The 12,379-nt window shown below is 42.6% G+C and overlaps 1 protein-coding gene across 1 annotated transcript in view; it reads left to right on the top strand.

Annotated features, from left to right (window-relative positions):
• The window catches only part of LOC122798415 (1-phosphatidylinositol 4,5-bisphosphate phosphodiesterase gamma-1-like), a 3,104,897-nt gene that overhangs the window by 1,715,578 nt on the left and 1,376,940 nt on the right, over positions 1 to 12,379 (top strand). The window lies entirely within an intron of this gene.

Genomic DNA, 12,379 nt, shown 5'->3' with positions numbered 1-12,379 from the left:
CTCATTCAAGCAGAGAACAAGGACATTCTTCTTCAACACCTGGCGTTTGTAAAAAGGCTTCTAACATGCCTAGGGTACACAATAAACGAAAAGAAATCACAACTGGTACCCTCTCAAAAGATAACATTCCTGGGTGCAAGCTTGAATACAACTGCCCAGATGGCTTACCTTACGCCAGACAAACAAAGGCAACTGACTACTTACTTCAAACTGATGGCAGCAAAAACCCAGTTATCTGCAAGACAAACTCTGCATGCTTTTGGCTTCATGGCATCCTGCATCCTACTGATTCTATATGCAAGACTGCATAAGAGGAAACTTCAATGGTACCTAAAAAGTTTATGGAGTCAATGTTGTCACAGTCTGGAAACAATGATTCCTCTCATTCCCTGCCTACAACAGGAGTTTCTATGATGGGCAAAGGCATGTCACCAAAACATGGGACAGGACTTCACTCTACCCCCTGCCAGCCAAACCTTAACAACAGACACATCAGATAATGCCGGGGGGGCCCACATGGCGGGAAGATGTATTCAGATGCATTCAGGGCATATGGACCCCAAAACAAATGCATCTACATATCAACCAAAAAGAGATGCTAGCTGTTCAAAATGCCCTGACAGCCTTCAAGGACTTACTTCATCCAGGACAGCTACTGATACAGAGAGACAACACCACGGTTATGTGGTATATAAACAAGCAGGGGGGGTACGCACTCATACCCCCTTTGCAGATTAGCCATGGCACTGTGGGACACAGCTTTGACTTGCCAAATACATCTTCAACTCAATTCCTGCCAGGAAAACAAAATACTCTGGCAGATGATTTAAGCAGAAACTTTATGGACCCTCACGAGTGGAAACTAGATCCCCAAGTCTTCAGCATAATAACAAAGAAATGGGGGAGCCCGGACATAGATCTATTTGCCTCCCCTCAAAATTATCAATTGAAAAGATTCTGCACAAGGACTTATCACAGACAAGCATGGAAAGTGGATGCCCTGTCCTTCAGTTGGAAAAACCTATCAGTTTACGCCTTTCTTCCCATGCCTCTTCTTCCCAGGGTCGTACTAAAAGTCAGACAAGAGAAAGCAAAGATGATACTAATTGCCCCGGACTGGCCCTGCCAATACTGGTGCCCAATCCTAAGGAACTTACCTCAAAGACCTCAGCTACTGTCCCAGCAAAACAATCAGATCCTGCACAATCAACTCCAGACACTGAACCTGACAGCATGGCTGATCATGTAGTTATACAAACAACACCTCTCAGTAAAGCTGTGATGGATGTCATTTTGGAAGCCGGAAGACCTAGTACTAGAAAATCTTATGCTGATAAATGGAAGAGATTCTGTGCTTGGAATCGAGCACAAGGAACTGATACAGCGGAACCAAATATTCCTCAGATATTACAATACTTGACTGAGATGCTTGACAAAGGCCTTTCTTTCTCATCAATTAAAATCCATGCCTCTGCCATTTCGGCTCATTACAATACAGAGCCACCAATCTTTTCTCATCCTTTACTAAAGCAGTATCTTAGAGGAGCCAAAAATGTAAGGCCTCCTAGAAGATCACCAATACCTGCATGGGACCTCAATTATGTGTTGGAAAAGCTCACCCTGCCTCCATTTGAACCAGCTGCTACTACTGATATAAAGTTCTTATCATGGAAAACAGCTCTGCTACTAGCAATTACTTCAGCAAGAAGAGTCTCAGAGCTACAGGCCCTAATGGCTGTGGAGCCTTTTATCATATTTTACCCAAACAGGGTGTCTCTGAGGACAAATCCTTCATTTATGCCTAAGGTGGTTTCCAGTGTGGCTCTTAACCAAACTATTCATCTGCCAACCTTTTATCCAAATCCACAGAACAATGGGGAGAGAAATCTGCATTCATTGGACAAACACAGACAGCTAAGATTCTACTTGAGCAGGACTAAAGCTCTAAGAAAAATTGAGCAATTACTAGTGACATATGCTGCAGGATCAGAAGGAAAGGCTATTTCAAAGCAGACTATTTCAAAGTGGATAAGCCACTGCATTCGATGTCCTTCAAGAATGCAGCTGCAGTCCTGACATATGGGTTGTTCTGCCTCAGGCAGCCCTTCGGTCGGCCGGATTCCAAAGTCTGGGTCCGGCGTCGGCTGATGTCGCCTCTTCCCTGACGTCAGAGCGGCTGGGGTATAAAAGCATCCGCCGACGCCATCTTCTTCAGTCTTTCTTGCCGCGCGGTGCCCGAAGCAGAAGCAGTTCGCAAGTGCTGGTCGGCCAGCTCCTGTGTTTTCAGATACCGAAGTCATCAAAAAGCTAAGTACCCCATTGGGGAACCTTTTCTTGCCTCAGCCGATGTCAGACATAACTGAAAAAGTTAATAATTGTTTGTCTTGTGGTAAACAAATACCTCATAAGGACTTTCATTCTTACTGCCTTCCCTGCCTCGGCCCAGACCACGACGTCTCGGCCTGTGCTGCCTGTGCTTGCTTCAATAAGCGCACACTTAGGCGCCGGGCAGAATTTGCTGAAGACTTTTTTGGGGAAACTTACTCCTATATCATGCCGTCGGAACTTCCGACCGCACACGTTTCCAAAAAACGGAAGGACCGGGACCGACCTTCACGCCCCGCGACTTCCACCGACACCACGCCTAAGCCTACCGCGAGTGCATCGGTCTCTTCGGAGGCGGTAATTCAACCGCTCCAGGCCGACGACACCGCTTTACTGCACACTTCGGTCCCGGAGGCTTCCCTGGTGCCGGTTGTTGTTTTCCCTCCAGAAACCGAAGCCCAAGATTTGACTGACACCATACTGGTGGACAAAGTTACTCCAGCACGTGGGGCAGCTAGGCCTCCTGTGTCTATGTCCATCAAGGTCTACACACGTGCTAAGGCTGCCAGCCAGGCTAAGTCTCCCCCTCCTAAATCTTTTTCACAGACTCCCTCTTCGGATAAACAGATCATGACTTTAGCTGCAGATCTAATTTCTTTAATCAGGGGCTCTCAGGCTCATCCAGACAGAGGTTCTCAGCTGCCTTCAGACAAAAGGCCTAGGGTTGAGCAGACAGATATCCTTTCCTCAGATGAAGCCTCTGTTGAGTCAGGCTTTTCAGATTCCCAGGAAGAACCCTTCCCGGCCTACGAGGATTCTGATGCAGATGAATCCATTCCCTCTGTCTCTCCTCCTGAGGATATTTCTTTCGGGGAAATTCTCCACTCCATGAGAGAGCATTTTCAGTGGCAGGGCCAGGATTTCTCTGACTCCAGGAAAAGGCTTCGGACCTTCCTTAAGTTACCCCAGCACAGGCCTTTAGCTATTCCCCCAGTGTTAGATGTATTGGATGATGTGTACTTAGACTCCAGTACTTCTCCTGATTCTCTCCCTCCTGCTTCTGTCAAGCCAGACAGATATTACAGGGTTCCTGAAACTCATAAGCATCTCTTTAAGGCCCACTCTGTTGATCTAGAAACTATTTCTCAGGGGCCCAAAGGAGTGGCCACTTCCACATCCAAGAATTCTCTGCCCGCAGACAGGGAATCTAGGTCCCTGGAGAGGTGGGGTAAGAAGGTTTATACCTCTACCACCCTTGCCATGAGGGCTCTTAACTGTCTTTTTCATATGTTTCGGTATCAGGATTTTCTGATGGATGATTTGCAGAAAAAGTTAGCCTCTCCTGAGCCTTTAGATAGAAAGGCTTTGCAGGATTTGGTTCATAATACTCAGCAGGTTAGCAATCATTTTCTTCAGTGTGGTTATGATGCATTGGAAGCTTCATGTAGGGCAGCTATGACAGGGCTGTCATACGTAGACATGCTTGGTTGAAAGAACAGTCATTGCCAGATAATGTTAAAGTAAAGCTTTTAGATGCACCTCTGGAAAAAGACAAGCTATTTGGTGCGAATGCACAGGGTGTGTTGAAATCAATTGAGGAAAAGGCTAAATCAGTACAAACAGTCAAAGATTTTCTCCAGGTTCAGCCACCAAGGTTCAGCAGGAATTGGCCTTCGAAGAATTGGTCCTTTCCAGACACTGACAAGTTTCAAAGAGGAAAAAGCAGGCGTGCTCGAGGTAGAGGGCAATACCGAGGCTCCTACAGGGGCCGCCAATGGCAACCAACTAATCAGAGAAGTGGCGCAGGGACTCCCACTGCTCCACAGGGACAATCACAATGACTTGACTTTGATACCGCCGACCAAGGCTCAGAGAAGCTCCTTTAGGCGGAAAGTTATCCTTATTTTCAAAAAATTGGCACGTTTTTACAAAGGACAGATGGATTTTGAACATAATAGACAAAGGTTACAGGTTCCACTTCCATACCTTACCAACAAGACAAGGCATGCCAAACCTGCCACACAATCAAAGGGCAGAGGCACTCATACAAGTTTCAAAGCTGCTACAAATCAAAGCAATAGAAAAGGTTCCTCCTCAGGAACAAGGCCAGGCATTCTACTCAAGACTGTTCCTTGTTCCAAGAAAAGAAAAGCAATGGAGACCTATACTGGACTTGTCCGCTCTAAACACCTTTCTCATTGTGCCAAAATTCAAAATGCTGATGTTACAGCAACTTCTTCCCATGCTGGGCAAGGGGTCTTGGCTGGTTACTCTGGACCTCAAGGAGGCATACCTGCATGTCCCAATCAGACACAGCTGCAGAAGATACCTCAGATTTCTTGCAGGGTCAGAGCATTATCAATTCTCAGCATTGCCTTTTGGCTTATCTACTGCGCCCAGAGTATTCACGAAATGCCTGGCATCAGTAATTGCACATTGCAGACTTCAGGGGATACAAATATACCCTTATCTGGACGACTGCCTTATACAAGCGAACAGCCAGCAAGCCTTGATAAGAAACTTGGACTATGTCATTCACTTACTACAGGCATTGGGATACACAGTCAACATTCAAAAATCAAGACTACTGCCATCCCAACAAATAATTTTTCTAGGAGCCAAACTGGACACAAATTCACAGATGGCTTTCCTCACAGAAGAAAAACTAGAACAATTACCAGATTACTTCAAAAGCCTAGCAGAGCACACCCAGATGACTGCAAGGAAAATCCTGCAGGCCCTGGGTTTCATGGCATCTTGCATTCTCCTGATTCCACTGGCAAGACTACACATGAGAAAACTACAATGGTACCTAAAAAGTCTATGGTCGCAACACAGCCACAACTTAGAAGCAATTATTCCACTCATCCCATGTCTACAAAAGGAATTTTTTTGGTGGGCACAAGCAAGCCAGCTAAATAAAGGCATGCCTTTCAACAAACCTCAAACAAGCCAAACCATTACAACAGATGCCTCAGATCATGGATGGGGGGCGCACATGGAAGGCAGATGCATTCAAGGGCAATGGGCTCCCCGGGAATTGCATCTGCACATCAATCAAAAAGAGATGCTGGCAGTGATTCATGCAATCGAGGCCTTCGGAAAATTTCTTCAACAAGGTCATCTGCTAATAAAGACAGACAACACCACTGTTATGTGGTACATAAACAGGGAGGCACCCATTCTTACCCTCTGTGCAGACTAACAGTGACTCTTTGGGAAAAGTCCCTGAAACTGAACATACAGTTGCAATCCCAGTTTGTTCCAGGCAAGGACAATGTTCTGGCGGACAGTCTAAGCAGAAACATTATGGACCCCCACGAATGGATGTTGCATCCAGACATTTTTTCACAAATAACTCATGCATGGGGAAGGCCGGACATAGACCTCTTTGCCTCACACCACAATCATCATCTGAAAAAGTTCTGTTCAAGGACACATCATCCTCAAGCCTGGAGAATAGATGCTCTCTCCTTCAGCTGGAATTCTCTAACAATCTATGCATTCCCACCTCTACCATTAATGACCAAGGTGTTACTGAAGATCTAAGCAGAACAACCAAAAGGCATTTTGATAGCTCCAGACTGGCCAAGACAGCACTGGTACCTATTACTAAGGAGCATAACTCGCACCAAACCGTGGACCCTGCCTCTATGGCCTCTGCTTATAACTCAGCACAATTGCAGGACTGTTCATCCAAACCTGCAAACATTGCAACTGACAGCTTGGAGGGTTACATGACTTCTCCCCATATATCTCTCTCCAAAAAAGTTCAAGAGATCATACTGGAAGCACGCAGGCCTTCCACCAGAAAAACTTATTTAGCCAAATGGAAGAGGTTCAACATCTGGAATGCCAACAAGGGTCAGGCTGCATCAGTAATGAACATCCCACAGATTCTAGAATACTTGGCAGAAATGCTTCACAATGGCCTTTCATATTCTTCCATAAAAATACACGCTTCAGCTATTTCAGCAAAATACAACTGTGATCCACCTGTGTTTTCACATCCTTTGCTAAGACAGTTTCTAAGAGGGATAAAGAATATCAAACCTCCAAGAAAACCACCAGTGCTTGCATGGGACCTCAATTTCGTCTTGGAAAAATTAACTCTTCCTCCTTTTGAGCCAGCAGCATCTTCAGAATTGCAATTTCTCTCCTGGAAAACAGTTTTCCTGTTGGCAATTACTTCAGCAAGAAGAGTCTCGGAGATACAGGCCCTCATGGCAGTACCTCCATTTCTCATTTTCCATCAGGACAGAGTCTCTTTAAGAACCAATCCTTCATTCATGCCGAAAGTGATATCCAGGGTTTCTCTAAATCAAGCAATTCACCTGCCTACTTTCTTTCCCAATCCTCAAAATAAAGGAGAAAAGCTTCTGCACACTTTGGACATACACAGACAATTGCGCTATTACTTAGATAGAACAAAGGCCAACAGAAAGTCTGACCAACTATTTGTAGCTTACGCTCCTGGAGTACAAGGGAAGGCAATTTCCAAACAAACAATTTCAAAATGGATTGGAAACTGCATCAGATTCTGCTACTCTTTCCATGGAAAAGGTGTGCCAGCCAATATTAGGCCACACTCCACCAGGGCTACAGCCACCTCCACAGCCTTTTTAAGAGGGGTGGCTACAAAGGACATTCTAGAAGCTGCTACATGGAGCTCCATGCATACATTTTCCAAGCATTACAACCTGCCTTTATATTCCAGATCCCGTGCAGGCTTTGCTTCTGCAGTCCTGCAGGGCATTTTAGCTACACCATCCTTATCTTACATCCTACCACCCCCAGCTTGGCTATGGTATTCAACCCATATGTCAGGACTGCAGTTGCATTCTTGAAATACATAGTACAGTTTTGTACCTACCATAAATGTAGATGTCCGATAGATATGCAACTGCAGTCAGGTTTTCCCTCCCTCCTACCCCTCTGTAATTATCTTTCTTGGGTCCACTCCCCCTTTTTCAAATTAGCTGGGGATAGCATTTATGGTGTATCTGTTTATTACTGTTGTGCATGTCTAGAATTTTATCCATTCTCTAAATTTAGCCTTCCTTGGAGGGCACCTGGCATCTGGGGCAAGAAACACTGAAGAAGATGGCGTCGGTGGATGCTTTTATACCCCAGCCGCTCTGACTTCGGGGAAGAGGCGACATCAGCCGACGCCGGACCCAGACTTTGGAATCCGGCCGACCGAAGGGCTGCCTGAGGCAGGACAACCCATATGTCAGGACTGCAGTTGCATATCTATCGGACATCTACATTTATGATAGGTACAAAACTGTACTTTTCTGCTTACACCATGGCAAACCTGTGCCCAAGGGCATTAGGTCTCATTCCACCAGAGCTGCAGCTACTTCAGCAGCCTTTCTCAGAGGAGTACCAACCAAAGACATTCTAGAGGCTGCTACTTGGAGTTCTGTTCACACCTTTGCAAAGCATTATCATTTGCCTCTCTACTCTAAGTCCAGGGCAGGCTTTGCCACTGCAGTTCTGCAGGGCCTTATAGCCGCACCTAATGCTGTTTAGCTCCAGCCTCCCATCCATCGCTTTGGGATTCTACCCAAATGTAATGACTGCAACAGTGAAACACGAACATAGTACAGTTGTGTACACTTACCATAAATGTAGATGTTCGAGTGTATTCACTGTTGCAGTCCAGGTTACCCGCCCGCCATCCCCCTTTCATTCTGGACTTTATCTTAACTTCTCTATCTTCTACAACCTATGTGGTGTATTTGCTTGTAGACGAAGGTAAAATTTGTACTGATGCTTGTATATATAGTTTTTATATATATATTTTTGCTACCTTTTTGGGGGCACCTGACATCTGGGACAAGAAAAACTAAAGAAAGTGGCGTCAGCTGCTTGTTTTATACCCCCTGACGTCATGGAAGAGGAGACAGCAACCGACGCAGGACCCAAGACTTTGGAATTCAGGCAGACTGAGGACAACCTGCCAGCAGATTACCCAAACGTAATGACTGCAGAAGTGAATACACTCGAACAGCTACATTTATGGTAAGTGTACACAACTGTACTTTATTAGTCTTTGGGTGCAGCTGATTAAATAATTGGAATGGAGTGTTTTTAAACAGTAAATTTAGTTGGAAAAGTTGTCTGATGAAGTCCGGTGAAGATACCGGACGAAAAGCGCTTCACGTTATTGTTTTTTTATTAAAGTTGCAGTTCCGAGGTACTCCGAGACTCTGTGGTGTTTCTTTGTGGAGTAGGTAATTATGTATGTTACAATTTGGAAACTGCTCTGAGTTTTAAAGCTCAAGAAATTTGGTCTCTTATTCATATTGGGACAGAGATATTTTGCAACTTAACATTTGAAACTGATGGATTGATGATGAAATTTCTTGGTGTGTGACAAAAAAGGAAGACTTTTATCCATGTAACAGTTTTTCTGGTAGTACTGTAAATGTTAAAATGTTACTTTGCAGTTTAGAACTGATGAACTGGACAAACACTATGTTACAAGAAATGTGTGTAGGGTCAATGTGAAACTTGATAATTTTGTTAAAGGTAATGATGAAGAGAGGGCAGCGCAGTGTTGTAGAAGTTAGTGTTGTCTCCTCACAGCAAGAGGTTCTTCCGGTTTGATTCTAGGCTGGCATGCCTTCTGTGCAGAGTCTGCATGTCCTTCCTGCATTCACGTGGGTTTCCGCTGGCTGCTCCGGTTTCCTCTCACATTCCAAAGACATGCAGTAGGTGTATTGGACATTCTAAATTGGCCCTAGGTGGGTGTGTGTGTGTGTGTGTGTGTGTGTGTGTGGGTGTGTGTGTGTGTGTGTGTGTGTGTGTGTGTGTGTGTGTGTGTGTGGGTGTGTGTGTGTGTGTGTGTGGGTGTGTGTGTGTGTGTGTGTGTGTGTGTGTGTGTGTGTGTGTGTGTGTGTGTGTTGCACCCTTTGTGGAGGGTTGGGCCTTGGGCTAGCAACCTTTGCCCATAAAACCTGTAACTGCTACAGAAGCAACGAGCGCTGAAAGGTGCGTGTTGTCCGATGTGCCACGTGGTCCGTAAATGGGAAAAAGAGAGAGAGTGTCTGATGAGAGGAACACTTGGAATGGAGAGTGGAAGTTGGAAGCTTTTTTGAAATATGAAAAAAAAAACATTATGAGATGCTGGCCAGCGTAAATCATGTTTCTTTTGTGGGTACTTTTCTTCAGTGATTGTGACAATGTACAGTTTAACCAGTGTGGGGAGAAAGGACATACAGCAAAAAGGCATGTGCCTAAATGCAGTTGTGTAAAAAAGAAAAAAAAGACAACACTTTTGTTTGGCTTGTCAAGAACATACAGTAAATAATGAACAGTAAGATTGAAAGGATAGAAAACTTAGAATTAAGGACAGCAAGAAGCTGGGGAAGAAGAAGAAAAAATATGGAGGGGAAAATGTGGAGAGAGTGCATGCAGGAAGAGAGGTCAGGAGAAGTGATTGATACTAATAAATTTTTGAAGTTATAACTTGTGAAAAGTGTGATTCTGAGGATCAAGGATTATTTTTACATAATCCCAGGAAAAAAATTTCAATTGAGAAAAGAATAAAAATTAGAAAATTAAAATTTTTAAATATTTCACTGAACTTAAAGAAAAGCAACAATTTTGGAGTACTTTCAGTAAATATTAGCACTGTGAGAATAGTAGGGATATTGGAATGGTGTTCTAATTGTGATGTGGATGTTATTCTGTTAGAGGATGTAAGATTCCTAACAAGTCAAGAATGACTGAAGACAGAAAAACTGTGGTGTAGAAATATAATATGGAGCTTAGGAAATGAATGTTGTTCTGGAGTGTGTGTTGTGTAAAAAAAAAAAAAAAAAAAAAAAGTGCAAATACTAGATGTAATGTTGGTAAGGATGGGAAGATTAATTGTTGTGTTTGAGGTGGAGAGCATTTGTTTGTAGAATTATAGCATTGTATGCATATATATATATAACTAACAAGGAAAGAGAATCCATTTCATCAAATGTTAGACTTTGATGATTAATGTGAAATTTATAGTTGCTTGGGACATTAATTGTGATTTAAGGGGAAAATTTATAAAGAAAGGGAAAGATGTTAAAAAAGGATCCTATCAGTTAGTCGAAACTTCAGTAGTTCGAAGACCATATGTTCGAAATGTGAAGTTAGAAAGCTGATTATCACGAAGCCGCGGAACACCAAATTCTTTCCCAGGGAAAGAATTCGGTGGGCCGTTTCTGTGGCTTCGTGATTTTCAGCACTGTGGTGGTAAGTTATGGGTCGGGTTCAGGTAAGTGTGCGATTGTGTGGACGTTAGGGCGCGGGTTAGGTGAGTTAGGGTGTGGAATAGTGACGGACCTTAGGGTTAGGGTTTGGGTTAAGGTAAGTGGATAGATAGTAGTGTATGTATAGTTTAGTGTAGGGTTAGATGTAGGATTTTAAGTGTATGTGTGTGGGTTGCTGTTTTTTTGGTGTGCTTGTGTTGTGTGTGTGTTTCTTGGAACAGCAATTTTTTTTTTCCCTGGGAAAATCACTGTTCTAAGGCTTCGATGGTTTTGCACTTCAAGGTTAGAAGTTCGAACATATGGTGTTCAAAATTCTGCCATTTTGACGGAGTGATATAGACCCATTAAAAAAATACAGGAATTGATAAAGTGGTAAGTGTGTGGAACAGTCAGTGGACTTGTAGAAGAAGGGCACTTGGATCTGAAATTGATTATTTTGTATTATTGCAAGGGAGGGCTAGCCACCTAGTAGTGTAAACATTGGCACTTAGATGATTGTCACTGTTGAAGTGACACCCAGACCCCATTTGTAAAAATGGGAAAAAGGAGCTATGGATGGATGAATTGTGATGTGGAAAAATAAATATACTAAAGAAACTGAGGAAAAAGTTAAGGCATTACTTGTTTAGGCAGAGATGTTATTTACAGGGAAGAAGTATCTGCATATTTGTGTAAAATAGTAAATGAGGTTATTAGTATACTGAAAGTGAAAAATATAAATTGAGAGGTAAAAATGACATGAGCAAAGTATGAGTATTGTAGAACAGCATGTGGAAAATACATTTAAAAGTTAAAAGAAGAAAATAAGAGAAAATGGAAAGTAAAGGAAATTCCAGAATGAGTTGAAAAAGTTTTAAAATAAATTAGTATTAGTGAATTGGATGAAATATTTAGGAAATTAAATGTTGAATAATATCTGGCCCAGATGGTGATGTATGGAATGTACCAGAAATTGATTGGCAAAGAGAGTATTTTGTAAATGTACTGAATGAGTGGTTGAATGAAGGGTTTGTTTATGAAGAGTTACGGTGTGAGATATTCAAGTTTATATGGAAGAAAGATGAAAAGAATGAAAAAATTAAGGACCCATCACATTAAATGCATTGTAACATTTTATGAGAATAATAAAGAAGGAAGGATGATGGGATATTCTTGAAGAAAGTACATATGATATAAACAGGAAAGGATGTCAAGAATTGTTTTTGGTTGTGAAAAAATTGTAAATGATATTAAAAGTAAAAAGGAGGATGTGAATCTTGTGGTATGTGATATCTGCAAGGCATTTGATGCAATAGGACTTGATCCTTTGTGGGATGTTATGAACACGTATGACATAGGTAATAGAATTAGGCGCATGTGTATGTCAACATATGAAAATAATAAGGGGTGGCGTAAGCCACAAAACTATGGGCTAGGCTTGTAAATGCCCTCGGGCAGATAGCCTAGTATGAACCTATAAGTTGCAAGTAAAGGGGGATATGTCATATAAAAAGAAAGTTGAAAGATTTTGCTTATTTTGTGGGGAGAAAGAGACAACAGAGCGTGTCTTTAATGTAAAAGAGTGGTGAAATTCTGGTAAAAGTGTGAAGAAACATTTTTGAGAATATTAATGACATAAACAATGTAGCTGAAAGTATGAGTATGTACTGATGTTATAAGAAGAAGAAGAAAGAATATGTGAGAAGGAGTAGATAGGAATTTATGTAATATGGGTTATTTGAAATGAAAGACTGAATAAAGTTTTGTTTAATGGGAAATGGATTTTGGCAGATATAAAGCCGCGATGGTGCAGCGGT

This window comes from Protopterus annectens, chromosome 3.part1 (assembly GCF_019279795.1).
Source record: "Protopterus annectens isolate FY-2018-M chromosome 3.part1, PAN1.0, whole genome shotgun sequence".
NCBI classification, from domain to species: domain Eukaryota; kingdom Metazoa; phylum Chordata; order Ceratodontiformes; family Protopteridae; genus Protopterus; species Protopterus annectens.
The sequence above is the reverse complement of the archived record's forward strand: the minus strand, read 5'-3'. Positions and strand labels throughout refer to the sequence as shown.